Source organism: Protopterus annectens, chromosome 1.part1 (genome assembly GCF_019279795.1).
Source record: "Protopterus annectens isolate FY-2018-M chromosome 1.part1, PAN1.0, whole genome shotgun sequence".
Classification (NCBI taxonomy): domain Eukaryota; kingdom Metazoa; phylum Chordata; order Ceratodontiformes; family Protopteridae; genus Protopterus; species Protopterus annectens.
This window is the reverse complement of record NC_056726.1, coordinates 1981432870-1981449785: the sequence shown is the minus strand read 5'-3', so window position 1 is coordinate 1981449785 and position 16916 is coordinate 1981432870.

Here is a 16916-nt window from a genome sequence, read left to right as displayed (position 1 = left end):
TATCTGAGAAGGACACAAACAACTGGTCTGACTTACGAAGTTGCTGAGTCCTGTCTAAATAGAAGCGTAATTGCCTGTGAACATCCAATTTATGGAGAGTGTATTCTGCTTCATTGGAGAATTTTGGAAAGAAAACTGGTAGCTCTAGAGATTGTTGGAGACAGAAACTAGAACAGACCTTTGGGACAAAGGATGGATTAGGCCTAAGTGATACTCTATCCTTGTGGAAAATCAAGTATGGTGGCTTAATAGACAGGGCTTGAAGCTCTGAAACTCTTCTTGCAGAAGTAATTGCAACTAAGAATGCAGTTTTCCAAGACAGATATTTTAACTCGCATGTAGCAGCCGGTTCGAAGGGGCGAGATGTTAATGCGCGAAGCACCAAATCAAGATCCCACGGAGGTGCATGATGAAAAATTGGTGGTCTTAATAGGCTCGCACCTTTAATGAAAGTTTTGCATAGTCTGCTGCTCATCAAGGGAGGATCCATGGATTCGTGGAATTTAGAGATAGCCGCTAGTTGGACTTTAATAGTTGAGACAGAAGATCCCTGATTAAACAGGGATGTTAAGAATTTCAAAACCTCTGGGACAGGAGCAGTGATAGGGTCTAAACCCTTGAGTTGAGCCCAGATAGCAAACCTCTTCCACTTACTGAGGTACAATTTGTTAGTGGTGGGTTTGTGGGCCGAAGATAAAATGTGAACAACTTCCGGGTCTAGTGTGTGCCTTCTAACTAAGGTTGGAAGTGGAGGAGCCAAGCTGTCAATTTCAAAGATTGCAGGGATTGATGCCGATGTCCCGACTGATGGATTAGCAAGTCCGGAATTAGGTCTAAGGTCCACGGATCGTCCACTGCATGCTTCTTCAGGTAAGGAAACCATATCTGACGAGGCCAGTATGGGGCAATCAGAATCATTGAAGACCCCAGTTGAGAAGCTTTTTGAATAACTTTGGGAAGAAGTGGAATTGGAGGAAAGGCATAAAGTAGCCCTGTTGGCCAAGGTTGTGCTAGAGCATCCATAGCTGGTACTCCCTGATGTGGGATCAAGGAGAAGAACCTTTGGCACTTGGTGTTTTGTGGAGTTGCAAATAGGTCGCAGCACGGCGTCCCCCATCTCTTGAAAACCTGGGCTGCTACTGTGTGGTTTAGAGACCACTCGTGAGGAGAGAGAATTGTCCTGCTTAATTTGTCTGCCAATACATTTGACTTTCCGGGATGTGGGTCGCTACCAAGAAGCGGTTGGTAGCTACAGCCCATTCCCACACTCTCATGGCCTCTCTGCAAAGGGGGTATGATCTGGTCCCTCCTTGTTTGTTCAGATACCAAACCACCGACATGTTGTCTGTGTGGATGGCGATGGTGCCCTGAGGAAGAAACTTGTGTAAGGCTTGTAGGGATAGAAGTACAGCCCTCATCTCCAACACGTTGATGTGGAGAAGAGCTTCGTCTGGAAGCCAGGAGCCCTGAACTAGCCTGCCCAGACAATGCCCCTGATACCCTATCTGGGAGGCATCTGTCGTCAGGGTAACCACTGGAGGGGGAGAACAAAGGGTTTTCCCTGATCCAAGTTGGATGTCTGAAGCCACCAGCGAAGGTCCCTTTTGCATATTTCCGTAATCATGATGTGATGATTGAGGGAAGATCCTGAAAGGACCATTGAGTTGACAAGAGCCACTGAAGAATCCTCATGTGTAATCTTGCTAGAGGAACTAAAAGAACCGTGGCAGACATTGAGCCTAAAACCTGTAGAACCATCCTGGCTGGGGCTTTGGATCTCGAGATCAGAGCTTGAACTTGGCCCTGTAAAGTTCGGATCCTTTCGGCAGGAAGAAAGACGCACATCAATCTTGAGTCTATCTCTGCTCCTATAAACTTTATGCGTTGAGAGGGCAGCAAGACAGACTTTGACCAATTGAATGTAATCCCCAGGGAAACACCCAGGAGATGGTGGCTTTGAGGTTGTCCATTAGTAGATGCCTGGTGGTGGCAGTCAGGAGCCAGTCGTCGAGATAGGGAAACACTTGGAATCCAAGACTTCTCAGGTGAGCCGTCACTACTGCCAAACACTTGGTGAACACCCTGGGGCTGTGGTGAGACCAAAGGGCAGAGCGCAAAATTGGTAATGACTGACTCCCAGGCTGAAGCGCAGATACCTTCTGGACGCCTGATGTATCGGTATGTGATAATAGGCGTCCTTGAGGTCTATGGAGCACATCCAAACATCCTTCTCCAACAATGGGAGAATGGATTGTAACGTGACCATTCGGAATTTGGATTTCGTGACGGATTGGTTCAGTCTGCTGAGATCCAATATTGGCCTCAGGTCCCCTGTCTTTTTTGGCACTAAAAGAACCTGGAGTAATTTCCTGATCCGATCTGGTCTGTGGGGACCGGTTGGATGACTCCTTTTTCTAGCAGCTTTAAAGCTTCTGCAGCTGCTATTTCCCTTTGACTGGGTGGTGGGTCCGGGATTCTTTTGGACGGTGGGGGTGAGCATGTGAATGGGATGGTGTAACCTCCGGCAATGATCCGAAGCACCCATCTGTCCTGAGTGATTGACTCCCAGGCTTTTAGGTGCTTGGCAAAACGACACCCGACTGGCTCCGGAGCAGCACAGCCGGGCAATCCCTCATGACGTGTGGGAGGCTGAAGAGCCACGAAAGGACTCGCGGTCTCCAGAATTGCGGGGCCCTCTGCCGCCTCTGGGACGGCGTCTCCCTGAAAAATTTCCCCGTCCTCTGCCTCTGGACGGGGAATCTTCCTGCTGTTGGGAGAAAAACTTGCGAGATTTGCGGAACCACATTTTCCCCCTCCTTTAGCCTTGGGGTAAGGCCGAAAGGGAGTGGAATAACGGGCACCTACGGCAGATAAAGTTTTTCCCTCTTGCTCACAGCGGGTAAGGGTGTCTTTCACCTTGGGTCCAAACAAGGAGGACCCATCAAAGGGAGCATCGGCGAAGGAAGACTTGAAGGCCTCCGAACTGACACAAGCGGAGCCAGGCTTGTCACGAGAGCCACGCCTGTGCCTGCCGCTCTACCCGCCTTCGGCCGCATAGGAAATGAGCCTCATGGACGAGTTAGAAATTGACGTAAGGATAGCCAACTGAGAGCTAACCGACTGGGCTAGCTGCTCAGGTAGGTTACCCGAGAGGAATCTGACAACTCCTTGACCAGATCCCTCTGAAGCCTGGTAAAATGTGCCAAATAATTCAGAGACCTTAAAGTAAAGGCCGCTGAAGTCAGGGTGCGCTTCCGCACCTGTCTATACTCCTAGACTCCTTATTAGGAGGATGGACGGACGTTGAAGCCTCTGCCACGTCCTGTTGTGTAGCAGATGCCACCACCATGGCATCTACAGCCACGCCTTTAGTAAGGAACTCCTTCTCGCGGGGAGCAGACAAAAATTTATTTGGACCAGAAGGGACTGGTTCCATGCTATCTGGATGTTCCCACCCTTCGACAAACTAAATCCAGAAGCTCGAAGGGCGGAGACACCCAGGAGGCGGAGGGCTGAGCCCCAAAGGCCTTGAGGAGCACTGACTCGTCCGCAGAGGGGGGTTTGGATATCCAGCTGCCTCGTTGTTTGAGGATCTCTAAGATGTCTGCAAAAGAGACATCATCCGAGGACGACTTCGGGGACCCCTCTGCATCATCCATATCAGTGTCTGATGTAATAGACTCGGGGGAGTCCACGTGCTTCCTCTTGCACGATCTCTTCCTTGGGGGTTCCTCCGAAGACAACTCCGAAGAACCCTCAGGAGGAGGGAAACCCCCACTGGGGTAACCTCAGGCCTCGGGCTCCGCTGGCTACGGACAGGGAACTGCCAAAGACCCAGTCTCCACGCCCAGGGAAGGTGCCGGTAAAGCCGGAGAGATGGCCGAAGAGGACTTGGCCAAGGCACTCCTCATGGCCCTGAAAGCCGGACCCCCAGAATCCTGGGAGTGTCCGGTCTCCGGAGCCGTGATAGCCGACGGAAGTCCCGCAGCCGAAGCACCGAGGGGGAGGCTCGGAACCGAAAGCATAGGTCCCGAAACATCACCCCCGGGTCCAGCTGAAGAAGTCCGCGTACCAAACTCGGACCCGAAGGCCCGGGTTGGAGTAAGGGTCGGAGCCGACTCTAAGATCTCCACCGGCTCCAACAGCACCTGCTCCGGAGCCGAAGCAGTCGGAGGAGGAATGGCAATGGGGTGGGCCAAGGTCATCGGCTCCGAAGCCAACTGGGTCGGAACCGAAACAAACTTTTGGAAGACTGGGGACTGGAACAGTCTTTGGAGCACCCTGTCTATATCAGAATCTGACATTCTCGAAGACCGAGAGGAAACAGAACGGGTTCGAGACGGCCTCTCCATCGGCCCCAAAGGGCTAGGGGACCGGCTCCGAGGCGACTCGATGAGTATCGGCGCCGAGGGAATACACACACCAGATTCCATTGGTGCCGAGGTGGACTTTGGCGCCGAGGAGGAAGTGTCTGAGCGGGCGACCCTTGTCGGCTCCGAGAGCAGCGGAGCCGACGAAGGTGACCCGCCTCTCGATGCCCCAGCCATCGGCTCCGAAGCCAGAGGAGTCGATACTGGTGGCATCGAGGCAGACCGTTCCGACCTCGGCTCCGAAGTCTTTGGAGCCGAAGGAGAGGCCTGCCTATGTCTCTTGGCGGTCGGATCCGACGGACTGGTCGGAACCGACGCCCTTTTCTTTTTAGCCGGAGAAGGAGAGGATGCCAAGGCTTCTTCAAAGGAAGGTTTAATTAACCCCTTAAGAATCAATTTATTTTTCCTCTCCTGGAGGACCCTTGAGGAAAAAGCGTGACATACGCTGCATGACTCCTGCAAGTGTTTTGCCCCTAAACAATATACACAGAGCGAATGATCGTCTGTGATAGACATTTTGAAACCACATTTCGAACATTTTTTAAAGCCCGAAGGCCTAGGGGTTTGAGACATTATATTAAACAATTCCAATAACTCTGACAGGAAAGTAAACAACTATAGATTTACTGACTAACCTAAAAAAAATAGGCTTACAGTTATAGCTTAACGCAAACACTTCCTGTAAAAGACAGGGAACTCTGAAACCCTGTTAAGTTTTAAAAGGGTTGACAGACCGGAAAGGCCCTGGATGAAGGGGGGGCCGAAATCAAACTCAACCCAATCACACACAACAAGTTTTCACAATCCAAACACACACAATAAGAGCGTTAGCCGTTAAAACAGCTTTTGTGACAAAAAACAGCAAAAAACTGACAGAAAAGTTAGTTAATAATAACTACTCAGCCCAGCCAGCTCGAGACCACGTCTTCGCAGGGAAGCGGCAAACGAGATCTGGGGGACTGGTAGTGGTGCATCCTGGGATATAGTAAGCTCAGCCAATAAGAGACTTCGCTCTTTGGCATAAGCGTGCCGAGTCGGAGCCGAGGGATCGGCTCCGAACCCATCAGTCAGAATGTAGGCGAGATAGGATCACATAACATCCAACGTGTTGTGATAAGGCATTTGTGTCTTTCTGGTTCCTAATGTCCCTATAGTGTTCGAGAATCCCATCTTTCTGTGGTCTGTTAGTTTTGCCTATGTAGAAGGCATGACAGACCTGACAGCTTGCAAAATGAACAATATTTGGAGTTCTGCAGTCAGCATAAAAATCAAGTTTGATTTTAAAGTTAACATGAGGATAAATGTAAGTTGAGCCTGTAAGTATATACTTACAGGCTGAACATGATCTACAGGAAAAAGTCCCATGCCTGGTAGACTGAGGCCCTTTGATACAGAATTGTGATCTATAGCATAAATGTTTCTTCAAGGACTTATTATTTTTAAATGCAAAATGTGGTGTACTCTCTATAGTGCATTTCAATTCATCTATTGTATGTAGGGTATTACAATTCTATTTAATGACCTCACAATATTTATTGATGTCACTAGAGTAAGGTACAGAGACTCTGAAAGTATCTCTCACAGCTACAGTTGCTTGTGGAGCATCAGGTGGAGTATGGTTGCCAAAATAAGCTCTACATTTCCCTTCCCTTTCTTCCCATGCAGCATTAATTTGAGAATCAGTCTCTGCCTCTTTGTAGCCTCTGTCTAAAAAGTCACACCTAAGAGAGCCAAGTGCTGAACCCAACTGAATGTTACCATTGTGGAATCTCATTACTCTATAAATCTGCCCTTTTAAAACATTCCGGGTGACATGCTTAGAATGCATGCTATTTTTGTACAGGACGTTGTTCTTCCTAGTAGGTTTTTTTGTAGACACTAGTACACAAATTATTAAGGTCTCCTTTGTTGATCTTAACATCTAAGAACTCCACTTCTACAGAAGATGTTAAGATCAACAAAGAGGCAGAGGGACTTTTTCCTGTAGATCATGTTCAGCCTGTAAGTATATACCTACGGGCTCAACTTACATTCATCCTCATGTTAACTTTAAAATCAAACTTGATTTTTATGCTGACTGCAGAACTCCAAATATTGTTCATTTTACAAGCTGCCAGGTCTGTTATGCCTTCTACATAGGCAAAACTAACAGACCTCTGAAAGACAGGATTCTCAGATACTATTGGGACATTAGGAACTAGAAAGATACAAATGCCTTAACACAACACATTGGTTTGCATGGCTCAGAACACAGTTTTAAGTTCTTTGTACTCCAGGTTTTGGATGTTAGTATTAGAGCGGGTGATACATCTAATAAAACAGAAAGGGCTGAACAGAAATGGATCTTGCTCTTGAATGCAGAGAAACTGCCTGGTTTAAATGGTGTTTCAAGCCTTAAACCATTCTTGAAAGCATGCCCACTTAAACATTAATGTTGTTTTTAAACTTAGGTTTTATTTGTATTGTTTTCCTTGTATTTATAAAAATTGCTGCATTGCTTGTGTGTGTGTGTGTGTGTGTGTGTGTGTGTGTGTACCTTTAAGTTAATTCATGAGATTTTCATTTGATAGCTGATTGGTTTTGTTTTCTTTTTAAACTTATGTCTTTTTACTTGTTTATTAGTGTGAAGAAGTGATAGTGTTATCGCGAAAGCACTCACTTCTGTTATTGTCTATTTTGTTAAATAAATAGAGGTTTTTACCCAGCCATGTTGGTTGGGTACTTGTTTTTTCTTTAAGTTTACACAGTCTTCTTATACTGCAGCTTTCACCTATTCCTGTGTATTTTTGCTTTTTGTGGACTCTAATATTCTCCAGGGTGCTTAAGAATGTGGAGTGTGAGTCCTGGGACATGGTTGGGGAAATATAGCAGGCTACGACCTGAATTGCTGTCTTACCCAATGTTAGCTGCATCTGAAGTATCTCTGATGTGTTCTGTTGGGCTACCAGTCTGGAGGTGTGCACATCCTTTATGAATATGGAAACACCACCGCCTTTGGAGCTTCTGTCCAAGTTCTGGGGCCGAAAGGTATGGAATGAGTTATAGCCTGGCAGTGCAGGGGTACTTTCTGCTGCTTTGAACCAGGTCTCTGTTACAGCACAAATGTCAATGTTCTCCATTTTAAGGAGTGCTTTGAGCGAGTGCATTTTGAGATTTAGACTTCTAACATTGAGCAGCATGACCCTCAGACTGCATTTGTTTGTAGCTGTTACTGTGGTAATTTGGCCTTTGGCACACAGCCTAAAAAAGGCACTATAGGGGTGGCAAGAGCCTTGACCAGTATCCGGAAGCCCAGGTGTGACAGATGCAGATACAGATATATACCCATGTATGAATTAGTTCAGTGATATCTATATTTATGGAGACATGATTAAATTAAGTATTTAGGAGTATGGATTAAAAATTATTCTGGTGTGGCAGCCAAGGATACGTGGGAAGAGACTAAACAAAAGATAATGCAAAAACTGAGAAAAATGGAAGCTATGTTACAGGGACATCGATAGTGTGATACAAGCAGTTAAAATGTTTTTAGTCCCTTTAGTCTTATACAGAGGTCAAGCATATTTTTAACAACCAGAGAAGTTGTGGATAGCAGTTAATGGGTGCTGAGCAGTTTGTATTCGTTTTTTTGTTTTCTGGAGTTTCTTTTTGAACTGTGTTTATGGTGTTGGATAATTACACTTTTCCTGCTCCAGGTATATCTTGAATCCAGAATTTACAGGATAAACTTGGATTTATGGACATTTTAAATGAAGGGGAAAACCAACTTGCTTTAAATGATCCATAGCTGGCTGCTAAGAGTAATGATGCTGGGGGCAAGTTTGAGCATCTGGAGAGACTTATGGTTAAAGAGATAAAACTGTTCTACAATATCAAATTACTGGAAAATATGTAACCTCAATATTACTCCTAGAGGCTTACATATGAATTTTTGTGAGGATGAAGCTGACCTGTTGGTGGAATGGAAGCAGGTGTCTTTGCAGTGTATGATTGGGTGGCTCCCTGTTCTTATTAAAAGGAACTTAAGGTCACACAAGAAGATCAAAAGTAAGATCATCCAATTACAAAATCAGTTGGCATTAGACCAGTCAAGGTTTTCATATAGTGAAAGAATGGCTAATACTAAATCTGAAATAGAAAAGGTGGAATTAGAAATCAATCAGCAGAAAAAGAAAAAAAAAACTGTCCATAGATCTTCAAGATTTTAAAGAAGGACATATCTTCTTGTGGCACCATAAACCCTGACATCGGAGGTTGAAGATTAGAAATGGCAGCTTGGGGAGACGGGATTCCTCAATTTCTACAGGAGAGACAAGTTCTAACAAAAAAGTGCCTTTGAAAATGTACATTCAATGGTGATATGAATACTGGTCAGGGACAACTCATGCTATTGGGCTGCAGGACTGCACCCCCCCCCCCAAGCTGTACAAAAGAAAGAAAAAATAAAAACAAAAGAAAAAGTAATAAAACAACAAACGTGAGTCCCAGAACTTGTGCATGCATATTTGCGGCATTCCCTGAGTCCCAGAACTCACGCATGCTCACTCACGGCATTTCCTGAGTCTGGACTGCTACTGAACCAGTCCGGAGCATACACACAGAATCCAGACTGCTGATGAGATAGTCCGGATTAGGAAGACAGCCTGCAACAGCAAAGATCCCAGAAGTCTGTGCAGTTACAGCTGCATAGACTGGAAGGGGATCAGACTGCAACATCTGCAGGCCTGAGCCTGCTCTAGTGGGAAGGACAGAACTTTAGCTCTCTCTCTCTCTCTCTCTCTCTCTCTCAGGGCTATCATTTTGAAACTGAAGCTTGGCTGGCTGGAATTAATAAAGCAAAGCTGCAGCTTATGGACTGAAACTCTGCAGGTACTTGTTTATACTAACGGAAGAGGGTGTGTGTGTGTGTGTGTGTGTGTGTGTGTGTGTGTGTGGTGTGTAAAATGCCCCAGTATCTAGAAAGAGGTCAGGAAATATACCTGGTGGGTAGACTCAAACCCTGTACCTTGGGAGTAGGTAGCAAGAGCATGAATTCCCTACCCACCACCACTTGTGAAAATTTTGCCTCATATTTTTGCTCTGTTCCTCATAAAATCTATGTTTTTTTCTGGATTTTGAATTCACTAAATAATGACAGACATTTGAATTTCAGACTTCATATTCTTCAGAAAGTACATGGTAACATAAAGCCTTTTATTCTAGCAATTTTCTGTTTATAAGAGCAATATTTGAAAATTGTCCCTATTTTTGGGGCTGTATTCCCCCATTACTGGCTTTGTTCAGGTTTTTTTGTGCTATCAGGTTGAGAGCTATGGTGAGAACTGAATTCACTGAATATGTTTGGGGGCTGTATTCCCCTATTATTGGCTTTGTCTAGGTGTTTTGTGCTAAGAAGTTGAGAACTATGGTGAGAACTGAATTCACTAAATGATAGCCATTTAAGTTTCAGTCTACTTATTTTTCAAGAAATAGCTGATCTGGCATAATGGTATGTTGCTCTGACTGTAGTGCACAGGGTCCTGGGTTCAAGACTTGCCAGTGAAATGCATGGTGGTAACACAGCATTTTATTCTAGCAACTTTCCAAGATTATGCAAGCAATGTTTATAACGTGTCCCTAGTTTTGGGGATTTTGTCTCCCCCAATACATTTTGGCTTTTTCCAGATTTCTTGTGCTTCAAAGTTGAGAGATACAGTTGAGTGTTGAGTGCATTTTACAAGGAGCTAAGAGCATAAAGAGAAGTTTAGTGCTGCTTATGCGGTGTCCACTTGTGTTGTTAATAGCACAACAGGTAGTGTACTTGTTTTTGATGCAGAAGACTGTGGGTTCTACTCCCACAATATATACTGTGTTGTACTTTTAAATGGGGTGGATGCTACAGTCCTGAGAATGTCTTCTTTGGTGGAGATACCTAGTAACGATGGACCTGTTATCAGTTTGTCATCCATTCCCTATTGCAATATTACTAGCTTATCATTTTTTAATGTAGCATAGGCAATTTATTCCTCAAGAGCAGCAGGCACTTTATTTGTAGATGAAACAATGACATATAAAGTTGTGTGCTAGCAGCAGCCTCTTCATTAGTTACAGATCTCTTTAATGTGGAATTATTTAGATGACCTTTACTTCTGCAGAGATTGTGCACTGGTGGATTGTAGAAGTTTGAGTAGACTTTTATGATGGAAATGTTCTGAATTGGGCAGTTTTGTCATTATTGGTGCATGCATTTTGTTTTATTGTTTACTGGAAAAATGTTCAAAACAATAAATTTAAAATGACGTCTAACAACTGTACTGTATTATACAAGGAATATAATTTAATACAATCAGAAAGGTGTATCAAAGAACACATATATGTTTCCTGTGCAAGGGGCCTATGATTTGAAAACAGTCCAAAGTTAATCTTTATCTGCCACTGGCCAGATGTATTTTCTTTGAATGTGAGTTTCAATGCTGTTTCAATGAATGTGGGTTTCAAGTGCAGAGAAGTTTTAATGCTAAGTCTATTTTCATTGTGAAACTGCATTGCTTTGTTTAACAGATATCTATTAGTGTTTGTGCTGTAAAATGTAAAATAAAACTTTTAAATGAAATCCAAATCATCGTAGAAGTAAAGCAGTGTGCACATTACAGTGTTTATGCTAAATAGGGTGGAATTGCCAAGTAATGGGACACTGGAATAGTTGCATGGGGGAAGCCCCATTCAACCATTATTTTTGAGGGGGGATGAGCGGCAAACTCAGCTCTGGCTGATCTATACCTCTCAACTGTCCAGATTTTTGCAGAATGAATAGATTTTTGCATCTTATTTTTGGTTTGTTCCTCATAACATTTGTGGTTTCCTGGCAAATCATTTAGGAATGAAGTCACTAAATAATGACAGACATTGAGTTTCAGACTTCATACCCTTCAGGAAAATGCATGATAAAGCAAGACCTGTTATTCTGTCAACTGTCTAAGTTTATACAAGAGCAATTTTAGTACTGTTTGTATGTTCCTCCAATATGTTTGGCCTTGTCCAGATTTCCTGCATTAAGAGGTTGAGAGGTACAAACAAATAAATCTCTTTATAGAATTAGGTATATCCAAACCTCTGAACTGTCCATGATTTTGGCTCAGAATGTTGCTCTTTCCCTAATAATCCCTCCACAAAATGGCAAATTTGGAAGAAAACGTGGAGGGTTTACAATTAATAAATAATTGTAATGATGAGAGTAATAGATTACTTTTAATTTCAGAAATGCATGTAGAGTCTCTTATTTTGTCAGCTGCTCAAGTTAACAGTACTAATATTAAAAAGTGTCCCTTCTTTGACAGGTTCCCAGCTGTATTGTGTGGCCATTTTATATTTTTGCATCACATTTTAGGTCTGTTTTACATAAAATTTTGGTTTTCTGGCAAATTTGTGGCAAATCATTAAAGACTGGAGTTAGAGAATAATGACAGACATTTGAGTTTCAGATTTCATACCCTTCAGAAAATTCATACTAATGCAAGACCTATTCTATTATCTTTCTAAGTTTATAAGAGCAATATTTAAAAATTGTCCTTATTTTTGGGCCTTTGTCCCACTTCTGTTTATGGCTTTGTCCAGATTTCTTGCTCTGAGGTTGAGAGGTATGACAAATGTGTCAGGGCCATCACCGTCATTCAGAAACATTTCAAATTGTGACATACTTGTTGCACCCCACTCCCCCATGTACTGACTCTGGATGTGTCCAAGCAAGGCAAGGAGCAGTTATGCAGTGTAATTGTGCAGAATATCCTCCAAGCCAAGGTAGACACAAGTACTACAGTGGTTTTTCATCTGTCCTTGATTTCTGCAGAATGTTCTGATTTTCTGTCATATTTTTATAGTGTTGATTTATGCTTCTTCTTATTCAGAAAATGCATGTTGTTGCAGAGCCTGTTGCTCTGTGTTTAAGTAGCAATGCTTTAATGACCATCAGGTAAGCTTGTCTGAGACTGTAATATGCAAGTAAGCTTTAATAAGCATACTGTTAAAGACTTACCAACATTGTAAACCTTTTTGTTGGTGCCATGCAGAGAATATTTACATAACTAGATTGCGTATAAGCTTTAGGTATTGAAATGCATATGACAGTATTTGTAATAAAGGACAGGATTACATTATTTTCAGAAGCTCATTACATTTGTTTGAGACTTGCAGTCATCTTTGCAGGCTTTATCCATAAACGAAACAGAATGCCAGTCTATCATGTGTGGTCCATAACCTGTGCAGTAATCCTTTAAGCAGTTTATCTTGAGCTTGTTTCTTGTTTGCTGTTCATTTTTTTACTTTGATCATGTTTTCCCCATGAAACAAATAGATAGTTGTCAGGCAGCAGGTCTTTTTTGGCTAAGAAACATTTTTACAAGTCGGGGTATCACACAGATTGCTACTTTCAGCATGTTACTTGGTACTTTTATAAAGCTGAATATAAATTATAATTAGAACTGCAGTGCAAGGAGAAGTGATTTGAGTTGAGTGCTGCTTGTTTTTTTTTATACTTGATTTTGATTGGCATTCCAATAATGTATTTAAAAAGTAATTTATTTTTTCATGCCTCACAACCTTTTTGTTTCCATCTAGATATTAAGTAAGCTGTCATGTAGCCAATGCATTGAAATATTTTTTTCTTCTACACTTCATTTTGTCTTGATTGGACTCTCATAATGTTAGTTTGGCACCTAGGACAGCATATTTAATTAAAGTCCCAGTTTTTGCAGTTTTTAGCATAGCCCCACCCCTTTCTAGTTGACCACACCCCTTCCCATTGGCCCCACCCATTCAGCTGTCTCCTGCAGCCCCCCCCCCTTTGATTTGAATCCACCAGCTGCCACTGATACTGGTAAAGCATTAGAAATGGAAAATGTTTGTGGTTCCTTTCAGTCGAGTGGTTGGGGAAGAGAGAGAAAGGGAACTGCTAGAAAAAACTGTGACTTTTTTAATTTTGATAATAATGATGTGAACGTTCAAAAGTTGGCATAATGGTTAAGGCATTTACCTTACAAACACAAGGTGCAGGGTTTGATACTCAAATGGGGTAAGTGGCTAGACTTAAAATGGCCCTTAAGGCTATTTAGCCTAATATTAACCTATGAACCAATATGGACTCTTTGGTTAGTGAGTATACTAATGAAATAACTAAGTCGTTTTTGTTGAAGAGTATTAAATATGTCCCAACAAGTAATTCATCTTTGGCAGATTTGTTAACTGAAGTAAAGAAACACAAAATTAGTCCAAATCTGTTCACTGATTCTTAGAGTGTAAGGATGATGTTTTGTCAAACTTATCCATTTATGAAACAGATCTTGACTTTGTAACAAATGAATGTTTGATGAATGTCTTACTGAATTGGATAGAGGGAATGTTATTTGTATGAGTATGGAGGACTTGAGGTTCCTCCCCTTGTTTGTATAAGTACTTTGTAACCCCCAAAATGCCCCTGCTATTCATTCATTTGAAAAAGTAGTATGTAAGAAATGGAGTATAAGTTCAATAGGTTCTCCCATTCTTGCAAACTTATAACCTGACTAAAGCTGAATGGTTAGCCTTGCAGCAGCTCTGTAAGCTAAGGCTGGATTATGTATTTAAACCAGCGGATAAAGGGGGAAACTGGGTGATTATGGAGAAAGAAAAATATTTAAAAATGGTATATGACCTATTAGATGATAAAACTGAATATGATAGGTTGGCCAGTAACCTGCTTTCTACTTTTAATAAGGCCTTATTGGAGATCTTGGCGAGAGAGGTGAGAAGTTGGGTTTTCTTGGTATTAATGATGTTAAAAAGCTTTTTATTAAGAAACTAATGAACCCAGTATTGTATGTTGTGCCCAAACTACATAATTTACAACCCCCCAGGTAGACCTATTATTAATGGTATAGGGTCCTACTTACAAAATATGGGGAAGTTTTTGGATTTTCAATTAAAAAAATTTGAGGAAAGTGCCTACACAAATCAGTAACACTCAGGATTTATTGAAAGAGGTTAGAAGTTTGGTCTGGCAAGGTAATTACTACTGGATAATAGTGGATGTAAGATCATTATATGCTAATATTCAGCAAAGGTAGGGACTAAAAGCTGTGGGTATCATGATGGGGGAAGGACTCAGTCCTTCTTTTTTACTGTCTTTGTTAAAGTTTTCTTTGACCCATAATTATTTTGCTTTGAAAATGAAGTTTTTTTCAGTTAAAAGGAACTGCTATGGGAGCACCTTTTGCCCCTACTTATGCAGTGATTTATATGGGTGACTGTAAACGTATCTACAAGCACTCCACCTATGCAGAAAAAAATACAGGCAGTTAGAAGAACAAGAAAGATAAATGATCAGCAAAGCAAGGCATCTCTAGTTGGGTCAGTACAGTGTATTTTCTTGTAGCTGACTGACTGATTGACAAAGTTTACAAGTGAGTACATCACCTTTTATACAATTTTGACAGATGCCGTCCTGACTCTTTAGACATATATTGTGTCCTAGTTTAGTCATGGATGCAGCTATTTTCAAATTGCTATTACAACAGACTATTTAAAAGTTGCTACTATAACAGGTTTTCCTTTTTTGGTGAAACGTACAGACATAAGCTTTTCTTGCTTTGGCTTGCTTTGTCATCATATAATCTTACTTCTTAATTGTCTAACATTTCTAATGAGAAAGACTATTTATTATTGTTACAGCTGCAGTTTACATTATTAATACTGTTGAATAATTCAGAAATAATGAAAATTTGCAACCTACAAAGAAAACTTCATATAAAGTTTGCAGCATGTATATGCAAGGCACAACATCTGCTTCTGTCATTCATTCTACAAATAAAGTATGAAACAGAATAATATACATTTCCTGATTCTTTGATGTTTATGGCATATATGTACATTTTACAAATCATGTATTTTACATTTTTTGCATTCTTTACACATATAGTTTAGGAAGGTTTTGATAGAAGTAGAAAAGTACTGATTAATACATGTTTTATACAACTTCTAATAGAAGAGCTATTCCCTGCTGTTACAATACATCTTTGTGTGGCAGTGTGTGACCCTTGTTTCAGGCTGCTGTGACCTTTTCATTCTATCTTTATCCTAATAGCAGGCTGAGCTGACAATTCTAAAAACCACTGCGACGTCTAATAGCTGGTTTACATCTGTTGTCTGACATCTGATTATTAGAGGAATTATTTTCAACATAAATATTTATTTATATTAATAATTATGCCTTGATAAAGAGAGGAATTATTTATAAGCACTATCTTGTCATGGCTGATGCTCTTTTAGCCAGGCATTGTATTTCCATGCAGCTTTGCATTATTTTATGTCACTGGCATTCCCATAAAAGATTGCTCACACATGTTGCTCAGGGAAGATTTTGTAATGCTGGTATCTCAAGATTTCTATAACCGTTCCCCCTGAATAGACATGAGAAGTCATGTTTGTTGATTTTATTCAATGAATAGTATCAAGCTTCATTGGTTCAGAGTACTTCATAAATCGTATGGTGTCTTGGATCTGATACACTTGGTCCACTGTTAAAATCTGTACTGCTTGTCATCTTACACATTCATTTTCACACTTGATAATAATTATTAGGCTTGAACATCCTAAAATGCCAAACATGACCATTATAAGCTGCATTATTTTCCTCCCCAGCCACTGACAGAACCACTCAGCCAAGAGAACCATGCTTCTTTTCTAGTTGTGCTTTTTGAGCAATTTCCTCAATCACCTTCATATGACTCCTGATTTCAGCTTAATTATCAGGAATATAAATACAATATTCTTCTCCTACCAATGCAGAAAAGTGAATGACATGGGTTCTATAAGACCATAGTTTTCATGGCAGTCATTTCTATGGTAACTTTTAATTTCTCTAATAGACTTGCCAATTTCCTAATTTTCCAAATAGCTTCCCTGCTCCATAGAATGGAAAATTTTCTGCTCCTGCAAGGACATCATTTCATACATCCATTTTTCCTATGTCACTATATCTTTTTAATCTAACATTTCTAATATTAGAATTAGGAAATGTAGTATGTCTAATGGATGGAATTACATGTCCCAAATAACACAATACATTCCATTTATCAGGAAGCCATTTGTAGGCTCTTTTACCACATATGTAATATATGCCTGCTCGAATTGAAACCATCCATGTAACCCAATGTTTAGTTTTAGCTTTTTTTTTTTTTTTTTTAAATGTCCAGCAAGTTTTATTACTAAAACATTCAAAACATTGTTCACTGGTATTTCAGGTAGCATAAATAATACATTAAGACATTGTCTCAATAAATTAGTGATTACTTGTTCCTTCTCCTTGTAAACAAACATCAGCAGTCACAGTTGTATGGACAAGCCTCATGAAAGGGTATATCTTTGGGATAGAGTCACTCCTTGGAACACAGTCTTGGTTTGTGAGATTCAACATTTCCAAAAGGGTAGATGGAATAGTTAATAATAGAATTCCTACTGTTTGCATCTTGTGGTATCTCAGAACATATCCAACATTGTTTAGCATTTAAAGTTTCTGAGTACATTTGCAGTGATTTG